Below are 22,411 nucleotides of genomic sequence, written 5' to 3'. Positions count from 1 at the left end.
GGGATGTACACAACAACCACAATTGCATGTGAGATTTCCCTTGGCAAATAATATGCCTGGAGTCCAACAGCAAAAAGTTCAATATCCGGGCTACAAACACGTTCCTTGATCGTAATATGACCAGGCCAGCAGAACCATCTGTTGTTAACCAGAACAGCAAGCCCCCCTCCTTTACGCTTACCGCTGTCAGTGCAATTACAATCAGCCCAGTCTGGAAGCCCTCTATGGAAACGTTTTGGTTGGGTATGTCCTCGTGCAGCCACGTTTCAGTAAAACACATAACACTGCTCTCCTGAAAAGTCCTCTGACTCCTGACTAGCGCTGTCAACTCGTCCATTTTATTACCCAGTGATCTCACATTGCCCATAATGAGAGAGGGGAGACACGGCTTATAATTCTTCTCCTCCATCAGTCTCTTGTCTCGACCCGGTCCTCCTCCCTCACCTTTTTGATCCCCCTCTGAATCCTCTGTGTGTTTTCCTCCAGATTTCAGCAGGGGTATCTGCCGCTCTGTTCGCTAAACCGGCCGGGTTAAGCGCGATCAGCTGGTCCCTGGAATATACTTAAATCATCCTTTGTGACAGGTGAGGTACCGGAGGATTGGAGGATAGCCTATGTTGTTCTGTTTAGGAATGGCTCTAAATATAAACCAGGAAGTTATAGATTGATGAGCCTGACGTCAGTGGTGGGAAAGTTATTGGAAGATATTGTAAGGGACTGAATATATGAGTATTTGGATAGACAGGGACTGATTAAGGATGGTCAGCATGGCTTTATGCGTGGTAGGTCATGTCTAACCAATCTTATAGAGATTTTTGAAGAAGTTACCAAGACAGTTGATGAAGGTAAGGCAGTGGATGTTGTCTACATGGACTTTAAACAAGGCATTTGACAAGGTCCCACAGGGTAGGTTGGTCAAGAAGGTCCAGTCACTCAGCTTTCAAGATGAGATAGTAAATTAATTAATGGCTTTGTGGGAGAAGCCAGAGAGAGGAAGTAGATGGTTGTCTCTCTGACTGGAGGCCTGTGACTAGTGGTGTGCCACAAGGATCAGTGCTCAACCTGCAATCTTTTGTTGTTTGTCAGCCTTATCAATGATCTTGATGATAATGTGCTTCACTGGATCAACAAGTTTGTGGATGACAGCAACACTGGGGTGTAGTGGACTGTGAGGAAGACTATCATGGCTTGCAGTGGGATCTGGACCAGCTGGAAAAATGGGCTCAAAAATAGCAGATGGAATTTAATGCAGACAAGTGCAAGGTTTTGCACCAGTTGGACAAACCAGTGAATGGTAGGGCACTGAGGAGTGTGGTAGAATAAAGGGATCAGGGAATATAGTCCCTAATTCATTAAAAAAAAGGTATCTCAAGTAGATAGGGTCGTAAAGAGAGCTTTTGGCACATTGGCATTCATAAATCAAAGTAATGAGTACAGGAGATGGAATGTTATGTTGAAGTTGTATAAGACAATGGTGGGGCCTAATTTGGAGTATTGTGTGCAGTTCTGGCCACCAAGAAAGATGTAAACAAGGTTGAAAGAGCAGATAAAATTCACAAGGATGCTGCGGGTCTGGAGGATCTGAATTATAAGGAAGGACTGAATCAGTCAGGACTTCATTCTTTGGAACATAGAAGACTGAGAGGAGATTTGATAGAGGTATACAAAATTTTGAGGTTTATAGATAGAGTAAATGCAAGCAGGCTTTTTCCTCTGAGATGAGTGGCACTACAACTAGAGGTTATGGGTTAAGGGTGAAAGGTGAAGTATTTAGAAACATAGAAAATCTACAGCACAATACAGGCCCTTCGGCCCACAATGCTGTGCTGAACACGTACTTACTTAAGAAATTACCTAGGTGACCCATAGCCCTCTATTTTTCTAAGCTCCATGTACCTATCCAGGAGTCTCTTAAAAGACCCTATTGTTTCCATCTCCACCAGCATCACTGGCAGCCCGTTCCATGCACTCACCACTCTCTGTGTAAAAAAACTTACCCCTGACATCTCCTCTGTACCTACTTCCAAGCACCTTAAAAATGTGCCCTCTCGTGCTAGCCATTTCAGCCCTGGGAAAAAAGCCTCTGACTATTCACATGATAAGGGGAACATGAGGGGGAACTTCTTCACTCAGAGGGTGGTGAGAGTGTGGAATGAGCTGCCAGCACAAGTGGTGCATGTGAGCTCAATTTCAATGTTTAAGAGAAGTTTTGATAGGTACATGGATGGTAGGGGTGTGTAAGTCTATGGTCCCAGTGCAGGTCAATAGTAGGAGGCAGTTTAAATGACAGTACAGACTAGATGGGCTGAAGGGCCAGTTTCTGTGGTGTACTTTTCAAAGATTCTTTTTTGTAATTTATTTTTATTGAAGTTCATCATCAAACATTTCCATATGATGTATTTCAGATATTGTACATATATATCATATAGTCATATATGCCACACATCTCCACATGATATTTATCTGAGGTATACACTTATAGAAAGAACAAGTTAAAGAAGAAAACTACATACAAGTAGGGAGTGATCTTTTTTTTACAACATATTCATTGATTTGTGAGAATAAAATCAGGCCTACGAGGTGTTATGTAGTTAAACCATTTTCCCCAGTATAAATCAAATTGTTCCAACTTATGATTAACAGATGCTGTTATCTTCTCCATTTTGTAAACGTCCATTGTAATTTCCATCCATGCATTTAAGGTTGAGCTTTCCTAGTAAGAGTCTTTTTACCAGCCACCAGCAGTATATACCAGATTAAATATTTATCTCTTTTCAACCATTCTTGAGGTATATATCCAAAATATATGGTCTTACTTTCTAAGGGTATTTCACATTTAAAGATGTCTTGTAGGGCAGTGTGTATCCCACTCCAATAGTCTTTGATAAAGGGGCATTTCCAGAAAATATGATAATGGTTTGCATTTTGATTTCCACAATTTCTTCAGCAAACAGGGAGGTTACTATCATAATAGGATTTCTGAGAGGGTGTAATAAAATATCTCATCAAGTTTTTCCATCCAAACTCCCTTCATTTCTGTGAACTGGTACACTTCATACATTAAAACAAAATGGGAGAAGGAAGGAGGGATAATTATATCTGAGAATGGACAATAATATGGAGGTATCAATGGAAGTCGAACTGTTTTAAGATTTGACAAACCCTTATACATGTTTGAAATGATTCTACTACCATTATCTGAATTATATGCTTTTCTAAATAGCTCTATCAAATATGTTCTTGCCTTGGTTACATTTTTAACCATCCTATTAATATATTGTTGCATCTGTAAGTACTGATAAAAGTCTTGTTTTTCTAATAAGTGTTGCTCTTTAAGCATTTCAAAACTGAACAGTGTTCCTTCTTTCATTATATTGCAAAGAACTGTTATTCCTTTAGCTGTCCAGTCCTTAAATCTAGCATCCAGTTTATTCGGCGTAAAATCCGAGTCATATGCACACCATTTAAGAATTGCAATATCTCCCTCTAGTTTATATTCTTTTATAATAGTTTTCCATATTTTAAGAGTCCATTTCACCCATGGGTTATCAATAGTATCTATGCACCTTTGTAGGTTGTTGTCAGTCAAAAATTGCCTGTATGGGGTTGGGAAGTATCCCCTCCTCAATGTTTTTCCATTGAGTGTCATATGATGGGTTGCATCAACATATCACAGCTCTCAACTGTGCTGCAAAACAATAATCTCTAAGAGAAGGTAGGCCCCATACCCACTTTTCCTTGGCTAATTGCAAAGTTTTGAGATGAATTCTAGGCCTTTTACCCTGCCAAATATACCTTGATAACATTTGTGTTCCATTCATTGAACTGATTTTGATTAATCTCTATTGGTAGGGTCTGAAATAGTCTGGGCAGTATATTCATTTTAATAGATTCAATCCTTGAACTAAGATGGAAAGAAAAGGAATTAGGTTCCATCTTGTTATATCTTCCTTAATTTTTTATATATAGGCTGATAATTGCATTTTGATAATTTTGCCAGATCTTTTGGCATAATGATGCCCAAATATTTGAAAGACTCTGTTTGCCATGCCCAGGGATATCTACTTTCAATTTTTCTTGGTGGGCTACAGTTATATGAAAGTAATTGGGTTTTATCTATGTTGATCTTTTTGAAGATTCTATGACTCTAAATAACTAAAGCAGGCAGAATAAGGAAAACAAAACAACGACTTCACTAATGTAAACTGGGACCTTCTTAATTCCAGAGGTTTTAATGGAGCAGAATTTGTTAGGTGCACCCAGGAGGGCTTTTTAAATCAATATGTAGATAGTCCAACAAGAGGAGGTGCTGTACAGGAGACTGGACACTATTAAACTGTTACTTCCAGTAAGATGGCAGCATGGTTGGACACAGTAGCTTCTATGGGGAAAACCAAATAGATCTTCTTTAAACATATTTTTAATGATCACAAGACCCTGCTGGACATTATGAACTTAAAGTACTGAAGATCAGCGAGTTGCTCATTGGCGGAGGAACTGGCGGTTCTGGACTGGGGGGGGGGGGGGGCAGACTGTGTTGCTGCCTACTGCGGAAAGGCATCAGTGTTGGTGCGCAAAGGCAGTGTGCGATCTAACAGCGAGTGATTCGTCACTTTTCTTATGATTCCAAGACCCTGTTGGACATTGGTAATGTGGAATGTTGCAAGTCCAGTTCACTGGTTTATTGGTGAGACCGATGGAGGGGGAGCTGCGTGGCCTTGGTCATAGTGAGGACTAGGCCTCTCACCATGGCATCGCCCGTCTGCAGCCGTGTAGGAGAGGGGCGTCAGAGTCGGTGCTGGAGGTGGTATCAATGTTTTCTCTAGAGCAGTGGAGGCTGGGGGGAGATCTGATCGATGTTTGTAAGATTATGAGAGGCCTAGCTAGAGTAGACAGGAAATATCTTTTTCCCGGGGTTGAAATGTCTAATACCTGCATCTAAGGTGAGAGGGGTAATTTCAAATGAGATGTGAGGGGGAATTATTTTACACGGAGTGTGGTGGGTACCTGGGGTAGAGGTAGAGGCAGATACATCAGGAACTTCTAAGAGACTTTTCAATAGGCACATGAATGTGAGGAAAATGTAAGGATGTATGGGCAGAAGGGATTTGCTTGTTTTGATTACTAGTTTAATTGTTTCAGTTGTGACTACATACCAATTAAATAAAAGCATGCACGTGGGAGATGGCTTTAACTGGTGTATTCACATTGCAGCGAAAGAGAAAAAGAGAAAATGTAGACAACAGCACATGTCTAGACAACAAGGTCAATACATAGTGCTGGGGGGTGGGCCATTGCTCTAAAAAAACAGATCCATAATTACACCTCCTCCCCCATTTAGATTAATGCAACAAAAAACTGTATATGTACAAACATTCAATCTCCCTTTCGTAAACCTATATTTTAAATAGACATGCTTTCATAATAACAGTCCATAACTAACGTCACAGGTCTGAAGATTCAGTCTTTTGGGGGCACTCTGTTTCTTTCAGGATAGTGCCTTTTGACCCGTGGAATGGTATCAGGTTTGATAGGTGTCTTGTCTAAGACAACGTTCTTAATTGCTGGTGTCATATTGCTGTCAATGATATGATCATCACTGAGAGATAAGTTCGGTGACTGTAATGTGTCCATCTTGTTGGATGCAGTCGACTCAGGTGTGTCCTTCTGTTGAGCATCCAGTATCTCGTCGACATGATGTCTCCACGTCTGATCTCCAACGTCCACTGTGTATATCAGTGATCCAGTTCCTGTAGTTATCCTACCGGGTGTCTAATTGTCTTCTCGGTAATCACGCGCTAGGACTTGCTTTCCAATCTCAAAGCTCCTTGCTGTTTCACTTGACAACTGGCTGAACTGTTTATTCTGTACATCTCTCCATAGATCTGGTTTCAGGAGGTCTATGCAAGATCTCAGACTCCTGTTCATGAAAAGCATTGCAAGTGTTTGATTTGTCATCGCATGAACAGAGTTCCGATACACAAAATGGAAGTTGTCCATCCTGTGCTGTAGAGAAATATCCTTCTTGTCCATCACTTCATTACTAGATGAGGAGGAGATGACTTGAAACGCCTGATGCCATTTTCCTTCATGAACAGTCAGAATTCTTCTGACATGTATTGTGGTCTGTTGTCACTCACAATTTGTTCTGGTAAAACGTTTCTGGCAAAGTTAATCCTCAGAGCAGAGACAGTTTTTACTGAGGTGGTTAACTTCATTGGTATAACCTCCAGCCACTTCGAATGAGCATCCACAGCAATTAGAAACATGGAGTCCATGAATGGCCCAACAGAGTTAATATATACTCTTTGCCATGGTGACAACGGCCACTCCCATGGGTGTAACGGTGTCTGTTTTCACTGGCAGACTTGTCACTGGGTTGTGCTTTTTGTCTGCCTGGCACTGTCCCTCTACGTGACCTTGTCTGTGACACTTGCTGAAGACTTTCTCTCTGAGCAGTCATTTGTAACACGGGAGGATTTGCTACATCAATGACCTTTTTGGCTTTTTGCACCATTCAGGGATATTTTGTACATTTTCTAACTCTGTTTCTGTAGTTCTGCTGCATCCTTTGCTGCAGTCTCTAATGATATTGCAATGGTCAATGCCCAAGCTAAGATTAGGCCTCTTTCTGCCAGTAGTCTTGCTTGAGTGCATTGACTATGCATGCCACATACAAGCCTGTCCCTTAATGTATCAGAAAGGCCATCTCTAAAGTCACAGTACTAGGAAAGTTTGCTCAGTTCTGCAATGTATTCAGGAATATTTCCATCCTTTGACTGGTTCCTTTTGTAAAATCTAAATCGCTCAGCTATTACCAGCAGTTTGGAGCTCAAGTGAATTTGTAAAATTGTAACAATTTTGTCAAATGATTTGGTTGTTGGCTTTTCAGGGGTTACTAGGTTGTGTATGAGACTGTATGTTCTTGGGCCCATTAAGCTAATAAGTGTTGGGGCTTTCTTTTGCTTCTCCACATTGTTCACATTACAATAGAGTTCCACCCTCTTGATATACGACTCCCAGCCTTCATTAGCACCGTCAAATTCATCAACTTTCCCAGCTGAAGCCATCGCCACATTATTTTCACTTTAAATTCAACACATCTTTCACTATTACTGTGCATGGTACTCATGCCTCTGTTAGTGTCCGTGACAGCCTTCTCTGTACTGTTTATCTCTTGCCGTAACTGCCGTTTCAGTCCATGATATTTTCTGACATTCAGGTTCATATTCGCCACCAATTTGTTGTGCCTGTGCAAAACTATATATCAATTAAATGAAAGCATGTGTGTGGGAGACAGCTTTAACTGGTGCATACACATTGCATTGAGAGAGAGAGAGACAGAGAACAATGTGCACGCACAGACAACAGATCAATACGTAGTGCTAAGGGAGAGGGACCATTGCTCCAAAAGAAATAGATCCGTACAACACAGTTTTGGCACAACATTGTGGGATGAAGGGCCTGTCCCTGTGCTGTACTCTTTTATGTTCTGTGTTCTGAAACAAGAGCAAAAACAGTGAGGTAGTGTTCATGGACCATTCAGAAATCTGATGGTGAAGGGGTGGAAGCTGTTCCTAAAATGCTGAGTGTCCGTACCTCCTGTAGGAATGAGAAGAGGCCACATCCTGGATGGTGAGGGTCTTTGATGTCGGATGCCACCTTCCTGAGAAGCCGCCTTTTGACAATGTCCTCAGCACTGGAGAGGTTGTGCCCTTCCCACCATCGTCATCAAGAGCCACCCATGCAGTTTGCAAATGGTGTGTTGCAGTCTGGGAATAATTTCTGATGAAGCTGTCGTGGGGAGCTTTACACAGGAAAGCTGTTTGATAAATGCAAGTCAATGCAGAATGTTTGATGGATACAGTCTGCTGCTTATCTAATCCTGCATGTTTAGAATTCAGAATGAAAACAACTTTTCCTGTCACATCTCTACTGTCAGATCTGAGAATAATGTAAGCTTTAAAGCTGCTTAACAAGAATTTCAGGGCTTTGTCTGTTTCCCAGTCCCAGGGATGATTTCTCAGACCCACAAAGGCACAAATATATTTTTGTGTGATTTATATTCACTGTAAGCATCACAAGGCAATGAGCAAATGCAATAGATCAAAATGCTTTTGCAGGTCTCCATTTTGAAGGTTGTCAAGTTTCTGGCATTAATATTAACGACATAAGGAATTCATTTCCTGAGCTGCCTGCAGAATGGGGCATAATTAATATGCCAGGTAAGACAAACACTTGATCAAATGGACGTTGGGATTTCTGAAGCCCCTGTCAGTTTAGGATGACGCAGAAATTTTCCAATCCCTCCCCTCCATTCAGAGAGTTGCTCTTGGCTGTGTCAGGGACCCAATCACGATCCTCATTCTGGCTGGTCCACAGTGAAGCTGCTCAGGGATTTCACCTTTTCAGATGCGTTGTCAAAGTAAATTTATGATCAAAGTACATACATGTAACTATGTACCACCTTGAGATTCATTTTCTTGTCAGCATTAACAGGAAAATAAAGCAATACAAAAAGATTTATGAAAAGATACACAGAAGCAAAGACTGGCAAAAACCAAAGTGCAAACGAAGACAAATTGAAAGTGAGTCCATTGGTTCAGTGTTGAGATGAGTGAAGTTATCCACACTGGTTCAGCGTGGATGGTTGTAAGGTGATGGCTGTTCCTGAGCCTGGAATGTGGGATTCAATGCCCGATGGTATCAGTAAGAAGACAGCTTGACTGGGACAGTGGGGAATCCTTGATGATGAATGCTCCCTTCTTGTGGCAGCTCTCCTTGTGAATAGGCTCAATGCAGGGGAGAGCTTTACCTGTGATGGACTGGGCTGTATCCATCACTCTCCATAGACCTTTCCATTGCTGGCCATTGGTGCTTCCATCCCAGGCCATGGTGTAACCAGTCAGGATTCTCCCCAATACGCTTTTATGGAAGTTTGTCAAAGTTTTAGACGGCATGCTGAATCCAGGCAAACTATAAGTGACAATGTGTGATATGAAATCTATGTTTTGTAACAGCAGCACAGTGCAAAAACATAAAATTACCATTAATTACAAAAATAAATAAATATTGCAAAATTAAGAATAATGGGGTAGTGTTTATGGCTGTTTATGGCAGAGGGCAAGAAGCTGCTTCTGAAGAGGTGACTGTGGGTCTTCAGAGTCCTGTACCTCTCCTCATTGGTGGTACCAAGAAGAGGGCATGTCTCAGATGGTGATGATCTTTTAACTGTGGATGCCACCTTCTTGAGTCAAAAACTTCTGAAGTTGTCCATGAGGACGGGGAGGGTTGTGCCTGTGTTGGGGCTGGCTGAATTATCAACTTCTGCAGCCACTGGAGCCTTTGTACCAGAGGTGATGCAACCACTCAGAGTGCTCTCCATGGTACAGCTATAGAAATTTTCGTGTGTCTTTGATGAAATGCTATTGAATCTGGAGAAGCTTTAGCTCAGAAGATTCTTTGGAAGTCAGGAATGTGACATAGAACTTGTGGTTCCAGCTGTTTATGACAAAGAGTAACTATAACCAGCTCAGTCTACTGAAGGGAGAGAAAGCGAAGCAAGGGGACTAATAAAGAAATCATGGTTGGCTTCTACTCAAAGCTAACACAGACTGGACAGTTAAGGAACATTCCATTGAGAAGGAGTAACCTATGACACAGTCAGGTTTAGCGGTGTGATACAGGCTGCTAGAAAAATATAGAACCAGTTATGCTACAATTATTGAAAATTCACCAATTACACAGATTATATAAGCAGATAAGCACACATAAGAACGTTATACAAGAAACAATTTAAATTCTAATCCAACACATACCAAATCTTTTCAAACTCCGAGCAAAGTAGACCCACAAATGTGCATTCCTGGTGAAGGCACAATGTGTTGGGACCAGGATAGATAGTCTGAGATGTGAACCCCCAGGATCTGACCCCTTCAATGAGGGCTGTTGTGTGCTCTCCCTACGATCCAGTTGCAGAGGGAAGTACTGGCGAGGGAAAGAAGAAATGGCGAGGCATCTAGCAAGAAATGGATCCATCAGGCAGACGCAGCATGGATTCAGCAAAGGCAGGTCCTGCTTAACAAGCTTACAGGAGTTCTTTGAGAAGATAATGAGCACAGTGGATAGAGGGGAACAGATAGACATTATTTACTTGGATTTCCAGAAGGCATTCGATAAGGTGCCGCATAAAAGACTTATCCGTAAGTTAAGGATGCATAGAGTTGGGGGTGATGTATTAGCATGGATAGAGGATTGGTTAACTTATAGAAAGCAGAGAGTTGGGATACATGGGTGTTACTCTGGTTGGCAATCAGTGGTGAGCGGTGTGTTGCAGGGGTCAGTGCTGGGCCCGCAACTGTTCACAATATACATTAATGATCTGGAAGAGGGGACCGAATGTAATGTATCTAAATTGAGTGGAAAAGCAAACTGTGCAGAAGATATGGAGAGTCCATGACCATATTGCTTACAGCCATGATCTTATTGAATGGCGAAGCAGGCTCGACGGGCCAGATGGCCAGCTCCTGCTCCTATTTCTTCTGTTCTTATGTACAGAGGTCCAAGTTTAGAAGCTTGGTAATGAGTTCTGAGGGGATGATGATGTTGAACGTGGAGTTGTAATCAGGAAACAGAGGCCTAACATGTGCTTTGTTGTCTGGAGGGTGTGTCTGCTGGAGACTGTTGTGGTGGTAGGCAGATTGCAGATTTCAGAGGTCCAGGCACTTGCTGGACTCTTTTGTTCCTTCTCCCTTACAGTTATAGATATCAAGTGAGGATGAGATTGGGTTTGGTTATCACCTTCTCTCTCTGCTCTCCTAAATGTAACCAAGAGAACCTTGCATTGATACCATCTTTAACTTGTGAAAAGATCCCAGAGCTTATTTTTGGTGCATTGTCAGTCAAAAATAAGTCATAAAGCCATGGCAGGTGATAAAAAGCTTGGTGTGGGTGGCAGTGATTGTAGAGGGGTGGCTTGGGAGAGAATTACAGGGGGTTGGGATGGAGCACCTGAGATCAGAGGATGACTGGAGATTGGGATTTATGGGAGGGGTCATTCTGAGTCGAATACTGTGTTTAGAACCTGCATGGTCCTGGTGTTTGTCAGTCTTTGCTATTGATAGTATTTCATCATTTCTACTCTATTTCTTTATTTTCTGCAAGAAGATGATCTTAGGAAAGTATATGGTAACATATATGCACCTTGATAATTAATTTACTTTGACTGTTGTTTCTAACTACAAGGGATGCAGAATTTTCAGAGCAACACACACAAAATGCAGGAGGCACTCAGCAAGTCTGGCAGCATCGATGGAAATGAATAAATAGTCAGCATTTCATCAGCAGAATAAGAAAGTCAGGGGAGGGGATTGAATCCAAACTAGCAGATGATAGGTGTTGCCAGGTGAGTGTGGGGATGAAGTAAGAAGCTGGCATGTGATAGGTGGAAAAGGTAAAGGACTGAAGAAGAGGAAATCTGATAGGAGAGGAGAGTCGAACATGGGAGAAAGGGAAGGAGGGGGCACCTACTGCCACAATGAAGCCACTCTCAGGTTGGAGGAGCAACACCTCATATTCCACCTGGGTAGCCTCCAACCTGATAAGACCATGACCTAAGATATAGGAGCAGAATTATGCCATTCAGCCCATTAAGTCTGCTCCACAGTTTCATCCTGGCTTAGCCAATTCCCTCTTCACCCCGTTCTCCTGCCTTCTCCCCATAACCTTTCACACTCTGACTAATCAAACACCTATCAACCTCTGCCTTAAATATACCCAATAACCTGACTTCCACAGCCACCTGTGGCAACGAATTCCACAGATTCACCACCTTCTGGCTAAAGAAATTTCTCCTCATTTCTGTTCTAAATGGACGCCGTTCTATTCTGAGGCTGTGCCGTCTGGTCCTAGACTCTCCCACCATAGGAAACATCCTCTCCACATCCACTCTATCTAGGCCTTTCAACATTCGATAGATTTTAATGAGATCCCCTCTCATTCTTGTAGATTCCACGATTCCAGAACCACCAACCGTTCCTCATAAGATAACCCTTTCATTCCTGGAATAATTCTCATCAACCTCCTCTGAACCCTCTCCAATATCAGCAAATCCTTTCTTAAATAAGGGGCCCAAAACTATTCTCAATACTCCAAGTGAGGCCTCACCAGTGCCTTATAGAGCCTCAGCATCACATCCTTGCTTTTATATTCCAGTCCTCTCAAAATAAATGCTAATATTGCATTTGCCTGCAAGTTAACCTTTCGGGAATCCTGTACGAGTACTCTCAAGTTCTTTTGATGGCAAGAACATTGATTTCTCCAACTACAGGTATTTTTTTTAAGTTTTCACCCTTCCCTCTTCTTCAAATCTTCACTCTAGCTCCCCTCTTATCCCTTCTCTTCTCCTCACCTGCCTATCACCTCCTCATGGTGCCCCTACTCCTTCCCTTTCTCCCCTGAATATTTGCTGGAATTTAGATGTCTCTCCTGGTGTAATTTCTCTCTGGGGAAGAGCTAAGTGTTTCTCAGGTTCACTTACACTTTGTATGTCGATGGTGGAGACACAGCGATAGGGCTTACACCACACAATATTCCCTCTTCTGCTTCCCAGAATCGCCCTGTTGAGGATTTTATTAAAATTTAAGATGTCTCAATCCAGGTAAAGTTCAAAGTAAATGTATTATCAAAGTACATATATGTCACCATATGCAACCCTGAGATTTGTTGTCTTCTGGGCATTCTCAATCAATCCATAGAAAAATAATCAAAACTGAATCAGTGAAAGTCCCACCAACGTGGGCTTTCAACCAGTGTGCAAAGGACAACAAACTGTTGAAATACAAAAAGAAGTAACAATAATAATAAATCAATATCAAGAACATGAGATGAAGAACCCTCGAAAGTAAATTTATAGGCTGTGGGAACATTTCAATGATGGGGCAAGTGAAGTTATTCCCTTTGGTTCAAGAGCTTCATAGTTGAGGGCTAATAACTGTTCCTCAAGCTGGTGGTGTGAGTCCAGAAGCTCCTGTACCTTCTTCATGGTGATAGCAGAGAGAAGAGAGCATGTTGATGCTCTCTTGACAGCATTTCAGGTAGATGTTCTCAATGGTTGGGAGAGCTTTACCCATGATAGACTGGGCTGCATCCACAGGATTTTCCATTCAAGGGCATTGGTGTTTCCATTCCAGGCTGTGATGCAACCAGTCATATACTCTCCACTACACACCTATAGAAGTTTGTCAAAGTTTTAAATGTCGTACCAAATCTTCACAAGTTCCTAAGGAAGTAGGGGCACTGCTGTGCATGCTAATTGAACTGTATGCTAGGCCCAGGACAGGTCCTCTGATATAATAACACCGTGGAAATTAAAATTGCTGACCCTCCACCTCTGAACCTCTGTCTGGTTTCCTTCTCCTTCTCCTTGGTCTTGTTGACATTAAGTAAGAGGTTGTTGTTTTGGCACCACTCAGCCAGATTTTCAGTCTCCCTCCTATATGCTGATTCGTCACCACCTTTGATTCAGCCAACAACAGTCAGCAAACTTGAATATGGCATTGGAGCTGTGCTTAGCCACACAGTTGTAAGTGAAAAGCGAGTAGAGCAGGGGCTAAGCACACAAGACTCATGGTGCCCCTGTGCTGATGGAGATCATGGATGAGATGTTGTTGCCAATCTGAACTGACTGGGATCTGCAACTGAGGAAAGCGAGGATCCAACTGCACAAAGGGGTATTGAGGCCAAGGTCTTTGAGTTTATTGATTAGTTTTAAGGGAATGATGGTATTGAATGCCGAGCTGTAGTCAATAAAGAAGAAAAATAACCCTTAGCTCGGCAGTGGAGTTATCGGGGACCGTCATGACGGTGTTTCCGTAGCAAGCTATTCCTGTTTTTATGAGGCCGAGTTGCTGGATTGACGCTCAACCCGACTTGGATTTGAACTCGGGAACCTTCGCTCCAGAGTCTGGCACTGATATTATTGTGCCACCAAGCAGGACAGTCAATAAAGAGCATCCTGATATATGCATCTTGGCTGCCCAGACGTTCCAAGGCTGAGTGAAGAGCCAATAAGGTGGCATCTGCTGTGGACCTGCTGCCCCGGGGAGGCAAATCGGAGTGGATCTAATTCCTTTCTTAGGCAGGCGTTGAAATGTTTCATCAACAACCTCTCAAGGCACTAATCACTATGGGTGTAAGTGTGACTGTACGATAGTCATTGAGGTAACTCACTACATTCTTCTTAGGCACCAGTTTAATTGAAGCCTGCTTGAAGCAGACACCACCCGAAGTGCGAGGTTACAGAACTCAGTGAACACTCCAGCACAGGACTTTAGCACGCAGTCACTTACGCCGTCTGGATCATCAGGGGATGTAAGAGTTCACGATGCTCCCTCCATGATTTTTATGGCCAAAACAAGAATAGATGACCATCTGGAAGCAAAGCCCTGTTGTCACCCGTCACTTGATTGAAGTTTATAAGAGTATTCCAGCCCTGCCACACTGTCAAGCACCCTTCATTGATCCAAGTTTAGTCCAGAACTTCCCAGTGGCCCATGAGGTTGCTTTCCAGAGACAATACCTGGACCTCTTGCAACTTCCTTGGTCACCAGACATGAATGCCTCTGCTCTGGCCCTCAGCAGATTATGGGTCTCACGGTTCATCCAGGGTTTCTGGATGGTTTTGTGGTGACACACTCATCTACAACTGTTTTAATAAAGTCCATGACAGCCATGGTGTATTTACTCAGATCCGCAGATGAGTCCTTGAACACGGCCCAGTGCACTGACTCGAAGCAATCCTGCAGCCACTCCTCTGACTCCCGTGACTCCTCTTAGTTGTCCTAATCTGCAGGGCCTTGCTCTTTAGCCTCTGCCCGTATGCAGGTAGAAGGACAGCCAAGTGACCTGACTTACCGAAATGTGGTCTGGCCATGGAAAAGTAGGCATTACTTGTATTAGTACAACAGTGGTCTAGTATGTTGGAACCTCTGGTGCTGCAGTTTATATGCTGATGGTAACTGGGCAGGGTTTTCTTCAAACAAACCTGGTTGAATTTCCCAACTATGATCTGAGATGTGTCGGGGATGGATTGTTTCTTGTTTGGAGACAGTATCACGCAGAATCTCAAGTGCTTGATTATAGTCGGCTGCTGGTGATATGTATACTGCAGTCAGGATTATGGAGAACTATGCAGTTAATTAAATTGGTAAATTCATTTATTATTGTTAAAAACTTTGCTTTGCATGTCATCCATTTAGATCATTGCTTTATAACAGTGCACTGAGTTACACTGAATAAAGTGTTACAGTTACAGAGAGAGTGCAGTGAAGGCAGACAGTGAGGTGCAGTGGCAAAATGAGTTGGATTGTGAGATCAAGAGTCCATTGTATCACACTAGGGGATTGTTCAACAATCTTATAACAGCAGGGTAGAGGCTGTCCTGGAGACTGGTGCACATTCTTTCAGGTTTTTGTATCTTCTGGCCTATGAGAGAGAAGGGTGAGTATGTCTGGGATGGCCGGGGTCTTTGATTACATTGCCTGCTTTATTGAGGCAGCAAAATGTCTGGACAGAGCCTATCTGGAATTAAGTGGAGTGAACAGTATGAATGTCGGGACATGTGGCTGTGATGTGTTTGTATGAAGCCAGTGAGAGTAAAAAGTCCTGACGAAGGGTCTTGGGCCAAAATATCGATTGGACTCTTCTCCATAGATGCTGCCTGGTCTGCTGAGTTCCTCCAGCCTTCTGTGTGTGTTGCTTGAATTTCTAATATCTGCAGATTTTCTCTTGTTTTTGAGAGTAGATGGCCAATCCCTTCAACGTTGAGTCTGGAAGAGGTGATGTCAGTAATGAGAATGTGAAAGATGAGTCTCTTAATGTGACCAGTCCACAGGTGCAACAAGCCATTAGGAAGGCTGCAGAGTGAGATCAGTACAAAAAAGGCTGGAATATAAAAGTCAGGAAGTTTGCAATGGGCGGTGCAGGGTTGCATACTCAGCCAGCTCTATTCTGGGCACATGCCTCGCCACTCTCAAGGATATATTGAAAAGACAGAGGCTCGAGAAGTTGGCAAACATCGTAAGGACACTCACCATCGGGACATGCCCTCTTCTCATTACTACCATTAGGGACAATGTACTGAACCCTGAAGACCCACACACAATGTTTTAGGAACAGTTTCTTCCCCTCTGCCATTTCTGAGCAGACCATGAACCCATGAAAAATTCCTCACTATTCATCTCGAACAACTTTTGATAATGTGTATACATTACAAATACAGGCTGCTGTTTATTTATTTATGCATGTTTTATTCCATATTTGCCCTTAACCTCTAACTTCATTAGTTTTATTTTAATTTATATATAATTCTTTACTTTTATATTATTCTTTATTCTTTATAATTATTTTTATTGCATGTCACACCCTGAACAACACCCACAGCAAATTCCTAATACCTGGTATATAGTGAATAAAGTCAATCCAAAGTTGATCAATCTACCTACAGTATCCATCGATCTATCTATCTATTTATCTATCCATTTATTCATTCATTTGTTTGTTTATTTATTTATTGTAGCTGACAGTACATTGCACTTTACTGCTGCCACAACAACACATTTCACGACCTATGTCAGTGACAATAGACCCGATTCCGATTTCTGACATTGATGCAGCACATTGCTTCTGCACAATCACATTTTATTTTGAGTAAAAACAGAAAACACTGGAAATACTCGGCAGGTCAGGCAGCGTCTGGTGGAAGGGGAAACAGAGTTAAAGTTTCAGGTGGATTTCAACATGAAACATTGACAATTCTCTTTGCCCCACAGGTGGTGTTGGACCCACTGAGTTCCTGTAGCAGACTGTGTGGTGTCTCTAAAATGCTGGGGACAGTACAGAGTTGTACTGACATCACCTCACAGTTTCCCCGGTCGCTGCCTATGTGGAGTTTGTTCTTTATTCCTGCGACCGTGTGGATTTCCCCGGGTTCCCCCCACATCCCATGTTGGTAGAGTAACTGGCCACTGTGAATTTCCCCTAGTGTCTAGGTGAGTGGTAGAATCTCGGGGAGGGCGGTGTCGATGAAACTGTGGGGGTGATAAACGGGTGTTTGATGGTCGATACAACTCAGTCACGTGAAGGGCCTGTTTCGTTTTTACCACAACAAGGGCCTGGTGACGAGGAGGCGTGCAGGAATGAGGTAGCTCTGCTGGTTGAGCGGTGTCACAGCAACAACCTCACACTCAGCCTCAGCACCACCAAAGTATTGATTGTGGACTTCATTAAGGAGAAGTCAAGAGAACAAACGCAAGTCCTCATCGAGGGATCAGCAGTGGAAAGGGTGAGCAATTTCAAGTTCCTAGCTGTCAACATCACTGAGAATCTATCTTGGGCCCAACATGTTGATGCAGTTACAAAGGAGGCACAACAGCAGCTATATTTCATTAGGGGTTTGAGGAGATTTGCAATGTCACCAAATACGCCAGGAAATTTCTACAGCTGTAACGTGGACAGCATTCTGCCTGGTTTCCATCACCGTCTGGCACAGGATCAGAAATGTTGTAAACTCAGCCAGCTCCATCATGGGTACTAGTCTCCCCAGCATCAGGGGAACCTGCAAAAGGTGATGCCTCAAAAAGGTGGCATCTGTAATTAAGAACCCCCGCCAGCCAGGACATGCCCTCTTCTCAGTACTACCATGAAGGAGAAGGTACAGGAGCATAAAGACACACACCCGACATTTAGGCAACAGCTTCTTCCCCTCCACCATCAGATTTCTGAACACTATTTTACTATTTTTTCTCTTTTTTTTTTACAGTACATATGAAACATAGTATTATATTTGATATTGTAATATATATTTCTTAATTTTTGTGTTGCACTGTATTGATGCCACAAATTTCACAACATATGTCAGTGTTAATAAACCTGGTTCCGATTCTGATTCCTGCTGAGTGACTCAGATTGCCTGCAGGGGAGAGATATGGGGGAGTGTTGTGTAGATCAACAATGCCATCCAGTGTCTGTACTCAGAACCCTTTTTCTATTTCATGGAGTGTATGGAATTAAGTGAGAATGAGTTTAAAGCTTGGTTTGCTTCAATACTGACTCTGCTGTGGGAAAGTTGAGTTTGTTATGTGTGTTCAGCGAATCTGCTCTGTGTACGGGGGTCTCAGGTAGTCCCATCGCTCCTGGCTGACCTGATGACTGGGTCTCAGGGCAGATGAGACTGATGTGGGAGCCATAGACTGTGCCACAGGAGGGGTGGGCGGGCAGTTTGTGAGGTGACTCCCAGCAGCGGAGGGTGTCTATGTGCTTTAGTTGTGTGGCATCTAGCTGTATCCCAGATGTTCTTTCTCAGCTCTGAGCAGATATGGTGCAGAGATTCCCAGCAATCAGTGGGGATGTTGCATTTCTGCAAGGAATCTTTGAAGACATTCTTAAATCTTTCAAAGCAACAAAATATTCATCTGCAGGAACTTAGTGTTTGAGCAGTCGGTGGAGGGAGAGGATAATGAGTTCCTTGGTAGGATTCCAGCATTGCAGTCTCTTTTATTTTTACTGCCCATTACACTGCCAGTGTTTAGGGCAGCAATGAAGGTCCTCCAACTCTGTCAGTCCATACCGCCACACGCAGATGTAGAAGGATTCGTCACAACAGTTTTGTTTTACCAGTCAGGGTTGTTAGCTCTGAGCTGAACCCCAAACCTGGAAGACCAGTGGACCACTTTCCCTTTGACCTGTTTGGCATGGGTGACCCCACCAAGAGCCAAAGCACAAGGCCCTGACACCAGCCAACATAGCTCTCTTTGTCATTGAGGCATGCAAGCCTCTAAATCATTGGGATCTCTTCTGGGGGAAGTATGACCTGTTCAAAAGTGACAGATTGCACCTGAATCCGAGGGGGACCAATAACGGGTCAGGTTTGCCACCGGCAGGTTTGTTAAAGCTGTTGGGGAGGGTTTAAACTAATTTAGCAAACGTGTGGGAATCCGAGTGAAAGGGCTTGGGTTAGGATGGATAGTAAAATAGCAAAGATAGCATGCAGACAGACTGTCAGGAAGGGCAGGCAGATGATAAGACAAAAATGCAGCCAGCAGGGTGAGTGTCAGTGCATTAGGAATGCAGAATCAAAAAAGGGTAGCAAATACAGTACTCAAAGCGTTATATCTCAATGCACAGAGCATAAGAAATAAAGAGGATGATCTTGATGCAGTATTACAGATTGTCAGGTATGATGTTATGGCCATCACTGAATCATGGGTGAAGGATGGTTGTAGTTGGGAGATGAATGTCCAAGGTTACACATTATATCAGAGGGATAGGAAGGTCGGCAGATGGAGAGGCATGGCTCTGCTGGTAAAGAATGGCATCAAATCAGTAGAAAGACGTGACATAGGATCAGAAGATGTTGAATCTTTGTGGGTTAAGTTAAGAAATTGCAAGGGTAAAAGGACCCTGATGGCAGTTATATACAGGCCTCCCAACAGTAGCTGGGATGTGGATGACAGATTACAGCTGGAAATAGAAAAGGCATGTCAAAAAGGCAATGTTATCACAGTCATGGGAGATTTCAACATGCAGATCAATTGGGAAAATCAGGTTGGTAATGGATTTCAAGCGAGTGAGTTTGTTGAATGCCTACAAGATTACTTTTTAGAGCATTTTGTCGTTGAGGTATCAGCTGTACTGGATTGGGTGTTATGTAATGAACCAGAGCCAATTAGGGAGCTTAAGGTAAAAGGACCCTTAGGAGTCAATGATCATAATATGATTGAGTTCAACTTGAAATTTGATAGGGAAAAAGTCTAATGTAGCAATATTTTAGTGGAGTAAAGGAAATTACAGTGGTATGAGAGAGGAGTTGGCCAAAGTAAATTGGAAGGAGCTGCTGGCAGGGATGACAGCAGAGCAGCAATGGTGTGAGTTTCTGGGAAAAATGAGGATAGATGCAGGATAGATGCTTTGCAAACAACAAAGAATTAGAAACATAGAAAACCCACAGCACAATACAGGCCCTTCGGCCCACAAAGCTGTGCCAAACATGTCCTTACCTTAGAAATTACCTAGGGTTACTCATAGCCTCTATTTTTCTAAGCTCCATCTACATGTTCAGGAGTCTCTTAAAAGACCCTATCATATCCACCTCCACCACCATCGCCGGCAGCCCATTCCACGCACTCACCACTCTCTGCGTAAAAAACTTACCCAACATCTCCTCTGTACCTACTTCCAAAGCACATTAAAATTGTGGCAACGCACACAAAATGCTAGTGGAACGCAGCAGGCCAGGCAGCATCTATAGGAAGAAGCACAGTCTCGGCCCAAAACGTCAATTGTACTTCTTCCTATAGACGCTGCCTGGCCTGTTGTGTTCCACCAGCATTTTGTGTGTGTTGCTTGAACTTCCAGCATCTGCAGATTTCCTTGTGTCAGTGACCTTAATGCGACCCTCTCATGCCAGCTATTTCAGCCCTGGGAAAAAAGACTCTGACTATTTGCTCGATCAAATCCTCACATCATCTTATACACCTCTATCAGGTCACCCCTCATTCTCCATCACTCCAAGGAAAAAAGGCTGAGTTCACTCAACCTATTCTCATAAGGCATGCTCCCCAATCTAGGCAACATCCTTGTAAATCTCCTCTGCACCCTTTCTATGGTTTCCACATCTTTCCTGTAGTGAGGCGGCCAGAAATGAGCACAGTACTCCAAGTGGGGTCTGACCAGGGTCCTATATAGCTGCAACATTACCTCTCGGCTCCTAAACTCAATTCCATGATTGATGAAGGCCAATGCACCATATGCTTTAACTACAGAGTCAACCTGTGCAGCAGCTTTGAGTGTCCTATGGACTCGGACCCCAAGATCCCTCTGATCCTCTACACTGCCAAGAGTCTTACCATTAATACTATATCCTGCCATCATATTTGACCTACCAAAATGAACAACCTCACACTTAAGTGGGTTGAACTCCATCTGCCACTTCTCAGCCCATTTTTGCATTCTATCAGTGTCCTGCTGTAACCTCTGACAGCCCTCTACATTATCCATAACACCCCCAACCTTTGTGTCATCAGAAAATTCACTAACCCAACCCTCCACTTCCTCATCCAGGTCATTTATAAAAATCACAAAGAATAGGGGTCCCAGAACAGATCCCTGAGACACACCACTGGTCACCGGCCTCCATGTAGACTATGACCCGTCTACAACCACTCTTTGCCTTCTGTGGGCAAACCAGTTCTGGATCCACAAAGCAATGTCCCCTTGGATCCCATGCCTCATTACTTTCTAAGTAAGCCTTGCATGGGGTACCTTATTAAATGCCTTGCTGAAATCCATATACACTACATCTACTGCTCTACCTTCATCAATGTGTTTAGTCACATCCTCAAAAAGTTCAATCAGGCTCGTAAGGCATGACCTGCCTTTGACAAAGCCATGCTGACTATTCCCAATCATATTATGCCTCTCCAAATGTTCATAAATCCTGCCTCTCAGGATCTTCTCCATCAACTTACCAACCACTGAAGTAAGACTCACTGGTCATAATTTCCTGGGCTATCTCTATACCCTTTCCTGAATAATGGAACAACATCCTTAACCCTCCAATCCTCCAGAACCTCTCATGTACCCATTGATGATGCAAAGATATTCACCAGAGGCTCCAAAATCCCCTCCCTCACCTCCCACAGTAGCCTGAGGTACATCTCATCCAGTCCCAGTGACTTATCCAACTTGATGCTTTCCAAAAGCTCCAATACATCCTCTTTCTTAATATCTACAAGCTCAAGCTTTTCAGTCCACTGTACGTCATCCCAACAATCGCCAAGATCCTTTTTCATAGTGAATACTGTAGCAAGGTATTCATTAAGTACCTCTGCTATCTCCTCTGGTTCCATACACATTTTTCCACTGTCTCACTTGATTGGTCCTATTCTCTCACATCTTATCCTCTTGCTCTTAACATACTTGTAGAATGCCTTGGAGTTTTCCTTAATCCTGTCCACCAAGGCCTTCTCACGGCCCCTTCTGGTTCTCCTAATTTCTTTCTTAAGCTCCTTCCTGCTAGCCTGATAATTTTCTAGATCTGTATCATTACCCAGTTTTTTTTAACCTTTCGTAAACTCTTCTTTTCTTCTTGAATAGATTTACATCAGCTTTTGTACAATACAGTTCCTGAACCCTACCATCTCATTGGAATGTACCTATGCAGAACCCCACGCAAATGTCCCCAGAACATTTGCCACGTTCCTTCTGTACGTTTCCCTGAGAAGTTCTGTTTCCAATTTATGCTTCCAAGTTCTTGCCTGATAGCCTCATATTTCCCCTTACTCCAATTAAATGCTTTCCTAACTTGTCTGTTCCTATCCCTCTCTAATGCTATGGTAAAAGAGATAGAATTGTG

General features: G+C 43.0%; 1 long non-coding RNA gene across 1 annotated transcript in view; it reads right to left on the bottom strand.

Annotated features, from left to right (window-relative positions):
* Positions 1–1,803: 1,803 nt before the first annotated feature.
* LOC140732952 (uncharacterized) overlaps positions 1,804–22,411 on the bottom strand; it is a 60,902-nt gene continuing 40,294 nt past the window's right edge. Inside the window, exons 2-3 of the long non-coding RNA XR_012100193.1 lie at positions 12,539–12,617; positions 1,804–8,976 (exon numbers count right to left, since the gene is read on the bottom strand). This is a non-coding gene — a long non-coding RNA (uncharacterized lncRNA). The remainder of the gene's footprint in view (positions 8,977–12,538; positions 12,618–22,411) is intronic.

The sequence above is a fragment of the Hemitrygon akajei genome, chromosome 9 (assembly GCF_048418815.1).
Source record: "Hemitrygon akajei chromosome 9, sHemAka1.3, whole genome shotgun sequence".
In the NCBI taxonomy this organism is placed as follows: domain Eukaryota; kingdom Metazoa; phylum Chordata; class Chondrichthyes; order Myliobatiformes; family Dasyatidae; genus Hemitrygon; species Hemitrygon akajei.
The sequence above is the reverse complement of the archived record's forward strand: the minus strand, read 5'-3'. Positions and strand labels throughout refer to the sequence as shown.